Here is a 7934-nt window from a genome sequence, read left to right as displayed (position 1 = left end):
GATTTCTTGGATTTAAAGCAATTTGGGCTTAAGGTGACAAATCGGTGCGTGCCGTTTAAAGCTGCCAAATCTTGGTTTTATATGGGCGGGGGGGGGGTGATTGTTATAAATCATTAACAGTAGACCCATGCAATTGTGAAACGTGATTTACTCTCATTTAAAACCGAATTTCATCAGATGGAAGGTCAAAAACTATCTAGAGAATTGGAATTTAATGCAAATATAGAAGAGTAAGCATGAATGGTCAAAATGTTGAAAATTTGCCTATTTTCGGAATCCACCATGTAACTTTGAAAGGGAATTTCTCTTGAAGTGAATGTCACAGAGCAATTCTGTTTCGAGCGTTTTACTCAAAACATTTTATATTTCAAGAAAAAGATAAAAGAATTAAATTTTATGAACATCAGAAACCCTTGAAGGGAGCACACCACTAAATCAATGCGCCCTTTGTGCAACCCTACTGAGTTCCGGTAAAATACAGAAAGTTTTTGAGGTATAATGGGCTGCTCTTTGGACTAATAATCAGAAAGAGTAGCGAATTATAGCTTAAATAAAAGTGCAAAGCCTGTGCATGAATTTGAATCAAAAAAAAGTCGCATTTTTATAATTATCGAGAAAATAGGTCCGCGTATTAAAAAATGGGCAGAAACGGGTTTACAGTCATGAGAGCATGTCAAAAACAGTGAGGGCGCTGTTTATCGGCTCCTACCGGGAAAACGAGACGGAAGACTACCCATACATTGAAACATATGTTAAACTTTCATCGATTTGCAATCGACTGGTTATCCTTAAATTTCTCAGAATGTGCCGAAAAGGCCTCAAAACGAGCAAATAAAACTGGTGTTTTTACACGTATTTCAATGGGACAATTATTTAGTGGTGTGCGCCCTTCGAAGGGCCTAGGAGTAAAACCGTGCTTTTCAGAGATTCAGCCAAAATTGAAATGGCTTTTGATTACATTGCAGTTTTTCGATTTAAATAGATAGTTTATATGTTAGTGAATATATTTAATGCGTTTTAGATGCAAATTGCGCTAAGATTATTCGCCCCAGAGGCCTTCAAAGTTCAAGAAATTGCCACAAATTGTGTGAAAACAAGATTTCTTGGATTTAAAGCAATTTGGGCTTAAGGTGACAAATCGGTGCGTGCCGTTTAAAGCTGCCAAATCTTGGTTTTATATGGGCGGGGGGTGATTGTTATAAATCATTAACAGTAGACCCATGCAATTGTGAAACGTGATTTACTCTCATTTAAAACCGAATTTCATCAGATGGAAGGTCAAAACTATCTAGAGAATTGGAATTTAATGCAAATATAGAAGAGTAAGCATGAATGGTCAAAATGTTGAAAATTTGCCTATTTTCGGAATCCACCATGTAACTTTGAAAGGGAATTTCTCTTGAAGTGAATGTCACAGAGCAATTCTGTTTCGAGCGTTTTACTCAAAACATTTTATATTTCAAGAAAAAGATAAAAGAATTAAATTTTATGAACATCAGAAACCCTTGAAGGGAGCACACCACTAAATCAATGCGCCATTTGTGCAACCCTACTGAGTTCCGGTAAAATACAGAAAGTTTTTGAGGTATAATGGGCTGCTCTTTGGACTAATAATCAGAAAGAGTAGCGAATTATAGCTTAAATAAAAGTGTAAAGCCTGTGCATGAATTTGAATCACTAAAAAGTCGCATTTTTATAATTATCGAGAAAATAGGTCCGCGTATTAAAAAATGGGCAGAAACGGGTTTACAGTCATGAGAGCATGTCAAAAACAGTGAGGGCGCTGTTTATCGGCTCCTACCGGGAAAACGAGACGGAAGACTACCCATACATTGAAACATATGTTAAACTTTCATCGATTTGCAATCGACTGGTTATCCTTAAATTTCTCAGAATGTGCCGAAAAGGCCTCAAAACGAGCAAATAAACTGGTGTTTTTACACGTATTTCAATGGGACAATTATTTAGTGGTGTGCGCCCTTCGAAGGGCCTAGGAGTAAAACCGTGCTTTTCAGAGATTCAGCCAAAATTGAAATGGCTTTTGATTAAATTGCAGTTTTTTCGATTTAAATAGATAGTTTATATGTTAGTGAATATATTTAATGCGTTTTAGATGCAAATTGCGCTAAGATCATTCCCCCAGAGGCCTTCAAAGTTCAAGAAATTGCCACAAATTGTGTGAAAACAAGATTTCTTGGATTTAAAGCAATTTGGGCTTAAGGTGACAAATCGGTGCGTGCCGTTTAAAGCTGCCAAATCTTGGTTTTATATGGGCGGGGGGGTGATTGTTATAAATCATTAACAGTAGACCCATGCAATTGTGAAACGTGATTTACTCTCATTTAAAACCGAATTTCATCAGATGGAAGGTCAAAAACTATCTAGAGAATTGGAATTTAATGCAAATATAGAAGAGTAAGCATGAATGGTCAAAATGTTGAAAATTTGCCTATTTTCGGAATCCACCATGTAACTTTGAAAGGGAATTTCTCTTGAAGTGAATGTCACAGAGCAATTCTGTTTCGAGCGTTTTACTCAAAACATTTTATATTTCAAGAAAAAGATAAAAGAATTAAATTTTATGAACATCAGAAACCCTTGAAGGGAGCACACCACTAAATCAATGCGCCATTTGTGCAACCCTACTGAGTTCCGGTAAAATACAGAAAGTTTTTGAGGTATAATGGGCTGCTCTTTGGACTAATAATCAGAAAGAGTAGCGAATTATAGCTTAAATAAAAGTGTAAAGCCTGTGCATGAATTTGAATCACTAAAAAGTCGCATTTTTATAATTATCGAGAAAATAGGACAAAATAAAAAAAAATGGGCAGAAACGGGTTTACAGTCATGAGAGCATGTCAAAAACAGTGAGGGCGCTGTTTATCGGCTCCTACCGGGAAAACGAGACGGAAGACTACCCATACATTGAAACATATGTTAAACTTTCATCGATTTGCAATCGACTGGTTATCCTTAAATTTCTCAGAATGTGCCGAAAAGGCCTCAAAACGAGCAAATAAAACTGGTGTTTTTACACGTATTTCAATGGGACAATTATTTAGTGGTGTGCGCCCTTCGAAGGGCCTAGGAGTAAAACCGTGCTTTTCAGAGATTCAGCCAAAATTGAAATGGCTTTTGATTAAATTGCAGTTTTTCGATTTAAATAGATAGTTTATATGTTAGTGAATATATTTAATGCGTTTTAGATGCAAATTGCGCTAAGATCATTCCCCCAGAGGCCTTCAAAGTTCAAGAAATTGCCACAAATTGTGTGAAAACAAGATTTCTTGGATTTAAAGCAATTTGGGCTTAAGGTGACAAATCGGTGCGTGCCGTTTAAAGCTGCCAAATCTTGGTTTTATATGGGCGGGGGGTGATTGTTATAAATCATTAACAGTAGACCCATGCAATTGTGAAACGTGATTTACTCTCATTTAAAACCGAATTTCATCAGATGGAAGGTCAAAAACTATCTAGAGAATTGGAATTTAATGCAAATATAGAAGAGTAAGCATGAATGGTCAAAATGTTGAAAATTTGCCTATTTTCGGAATCCACCATGTAACTTTGAAAGGGAATTTCTCTTGAAGTGAATGTCACAGAGCAATTCTGTTTCGAGCGTTTTACTCAAAACATTTTATATTTCAAGAAAAAGATAAAAGAATTAAATTTTATGAACATCAGAAACCCTTGAAGGGAGCACACCACTAAATCAATGCGCCATTTGTGCAACCCTACTGAGTTCCGGTAAAATACAGAAAGTTTTTGAGGTATAATGGGCTGCTCTTTGACTAATAATCAGAAAGAGTAGCGAATTATAGCTTAAATAAAAGTGTAAAGCCTGTGCATGAATTTGAATCACTAAAAAGTCGCATTTTTATAATTATCGAGAAAATAGGTCCGCGTATTAAAAAATGGGCAGAAACGGGTTTACAGTCATGAGAGCATGTCAAAAACAGTGAGGGCGCTGTTTATCGGCTCCTACCGGGAAAACGAGACGGAAGACTACCCATACATTGAAACATATGTTAAACTTTCATCGATTTGCAATCGACTGGTTATCCTTAAATTTCTCAGAATGTGCCGAAAAGGCCTCAAAACGAGCAAATAAAACTGGTGTTTTTACACGTATTTCAATGGGACAATTATTTAGTGGTGTGCGCCCTTACACCCAATAGACATGATAGAGCGCCCAATTTATTTTCAATATATCGATTTTCTGGCAGAATCACATTGGTATTTTTGTGGACCGACTTCAGTTTAGACGGTGGTGTTTTATATGAAATTTGCTGTCTGGTTTGTTTAATCTAGAACTTTGAATGATTTGTAGTCAAAGTTCTGAGAGTAAGGGTTTGATATAGACATTTTATAATTACAATAAAGGCATGATAATCATGCATGCGTGATCACAACACTTGGTACTTGGTGGTTGTACTGGCCAACACTCCTGGCTGGAGTCAGACGGTCAGGGTGGTGTCTGTGCTTGTAGTTATGCTTATTGATCTTGCTTGATTGCTTGATTTCTTGTGATACCGATACCGAAGTGGTCCTGTAATGCTGTTTTGAAGGCCTCTGGCTTGATGATGTTAGTGATGGGTTCTGGCAGAGAGTTCCAGTCAGCTATTGTCTTAGGCACATATGAATATTTGTAACAGTCTGTGCGAGTTTGTAATTTGGAGTAGGAATTTAGATGTTGGTGCCGTGAGAGACGCTGGACAGGCTGCAGGAGATTTCCGATGGGCAGGGATAGGTGACCTTGTCTTGCTTGCTGGAAAATGCATAAACGCCTGATTTTTCTTCTTGATGATAGCTCCTCGAGTGAGAGATCTTTAAGCATTTTAGTGACACATCCTGGCTCTCTGTTTGAGTAATCGCCTACTATGAAACGCCGCAGCTCTTCTTTTGCACGGATTCAAGTTGGTTGATGTTTTTGTTCGTATAGGGATCCCAAACAGAAGAGGCGTACTCTGCCAATGGACGAACAAATGACCTATGACAATGATGTACTGCACTAGTCCGAATAATCAGACCCAGAACAAAATAATTAATTTCTGACATGATATGATCGTGTACTGGGTCTGAACTGTTTCCATATGAAATCTTGATGGCAAATTGGACAATAGAAGCACATGGTTCTACGTGACAGCTTTTTAATCCCTATTCATGTTACGTGAATCACGCTAAATTGTGGACCATCCTTCTGATACTTGAGTGTTTGGACAAGCGGAACGGTCTTTTGAAAAATCTTTAACTTTAATAAAGCTAATGTTGATTCATTGAAAGATAAAACAAATGCCTTCTGCCAAAATTTCTTGGAGTCAAATCCAAATAAGCGATCAGTGAACTCAAACTGGGAGATGATCAAAGACCACCTCCACAACATTATGAACTTACACATCCCCTTCAAAATGAGTAAAACTTGCACAAGCCTTCCATGGATAACTGTCCAGCTAAAGCGCCAAATGAGGAAGAGAGATCGTCTCTACTTGAAAGCCAAGAAATCCAACTTATCGCAGGACTGTAAGTCGTTCAAGCTGTTTAGAAACAAACTTGTCAAAGTGATCAGCCAAGCCCATGCTAACTACGTCAACAATGTTGTTGGTGCCAGCTTGGGTGATAAACCCAAGGTGTTTTGGTCGACGTGAAGCTTATGAGGACTGACAACCTTGGTATACCAGCTTTACGCTCCCAGAGTAAATTATGCACAACAAACTTTGAAAAGGCTCAAGCTCTTAACGAGCAATTCCAATCTGTATTTACCCCAAGGCCATCTCAGTCAATACCAGTCAAACCAAACTCGCCTTTCCCATCCATATCAGAACTTATTATTTATCCCGAAGGTGTGGCTAAACAACTAAATGATCTCAATCCATCAAAAGCAAGTGGGCCTGATGAACTGCCACCTAGACTCTTAAAACTTGTTGCTGAAGAACTAGCTCCTGCTCTCTCATTCTTATACCAACAATCCATCAACACCGGCCAAGTTCCAGATGAATGGAGGAAAGCGGTCGTAACACCAATCTTCAAGAAGGGCACCAAGTCAGACCCAGCGAACTACAGGCCTATTTCGCTTACCTGTTTGTGTTGTAAGATCCTTGAACACATCGTCTTGAGTCATATGGCAAAGCACCTTAGTCACCATGAAATTTTACTAGATTCGCAACATGGCTTTAGGGAATGACTTTCAACAGTCACCCAACTCATCACTTCTGTTAATGATTGGGCCTCCACCCTTCAACACCGGGACAGACTGATGTCGCTTTTATTGGACTTTAGCAAAGCGCTTGACAAAGTTTCCCACCAACATTTGTCCGCCAAGCTCCATTATTATGGCATCAGAGGGTCTACTCTGCTTTGGATTAACGCTTTTCTTGCAAATCGCTCCCAAGCCGTCTCTGTCAATGGCCAACATTCTCCATGGGTTGATGTTACATCAGGCGTCCCCCAGGGATCCGTGCTTGGGCCAGCTTTATTTTTGTTATACATAAACGACATACAAGATAATATCCAATCAAACATTCGCCTCTTCGCCGATGATAGCATCGTGTATAGAGAAATAAACTCACCAGATGATCATAAAATCCTACAACAAGATCTTCAGGCTCTTGCAGAATGGTCGAGTACATGGCTCATGGAATTCAACATCAAGAAATGTGCCATCCTCAGTATTACCCGCAAGAGGAAGCCAAGCAACTACCAATACACCATCTTTGGAGACGTTCTTGGCAGAGTCAACCAACATGACTATCTAGGTGTCACCATATCCCATGATCTCAACTGGAAGAGTCATTCTCACCAAATCATCAACAAAGCCAACCAAACACTAGGTCTTCTCAGAAGAACACTTGCACCATGCCACAAAGATGTGAAGGTTAGAGCCTACGCGTCGTTGGTACGTCCTCGCTTAGAATACGCTGCAAGTCTGGAATCCTCATACAACATCTATAGTGGACCGACTAGAGCAAGTTCAGCGAGCAGCTGCAAGGTTTGTGTATGCTGACTACCAGAGAACAACTTCTGTCACAACTCTCCTCAACAACATTGGATGGGACTCCTTCACACCGTCGGCTCACTGCACAGGCCATCATGTTCTTCAAGATTCACAACCACCTAGTCAATTTCAACCTTCCTCCATCATTCCAACCAGCCACCTACCTAGCAAGGCAAGATCATATGTTCAAATACAACATCCCAGCTGCTACAATTGATTCATACAAATTCTCCTTCTATCCAAGAAGTATCCGGATATGGAACCAACTACCATCTACCACCGTCACTGCTCAAACCACTGCTGCCTTCAGGGACTCAGCTCTGCCTACCATCAGGATGCTGCGCCCCCCAGCAGGGTCCAAGCTTCTGTAATTTCTTCAAACTCCTTGTACATAGTGCACCCTCGGTTTCCTGATCTTCGTTTTGTTCGGATTTGTTTGTTTCTTCACTTCTGCACCAGCACTGGCTTTGACGTCACCTCACAGTCATCCTAGTTTAGCTATATGTTTAGCTTTTAGGATTAAGCCACCAAGAACCAAGAACCTCTCTGTTTGTAAACAAACCAGGAGGTCGAAATCGTCCTCCTCGCCGAATACGAAAGTCAGCGTAATAGTACGGCACTAGTACTGCACACTGTTAAGTACGAGGAACCCATACTATACATACCCATACGTTAGGGTGCATCAAATGCCCCTCATGTCAACCCAATTTTTTCTACCTAGTCTTAAAATATGCCATTAGTCAAAATAATAACCTACACAAAATTTAAATTCAATCGGAAGTCGTCTTCTGGCTCCACCGTGAGCCTACACTTTGGGCGTGATATCCTACACTATGCAGCACAATGGCCATAAGACAGCTATTATAATACACCGATTTTCGGTACATAATAATGGCTGCCATGTGCTTTACTTCTGGATTTGGGTACTTGTGGTAATGCTGGG

This window comes from Amphiura filiformis, chromosome 11, assembly GCF_039555335.1.
Source record: "Amphiura filiformis chromosome 11, Afil_fr2py, whole genome shotgun sequence".
NCBI lineage: Eukaryota > Metazoa > Echinodermata > Ophiuroidea > Amphilepidida > Amphiuridae > Amphiura > Amphiura filiformis.
Note: the sequence above shows the minus strand (reverse complement) of the source record.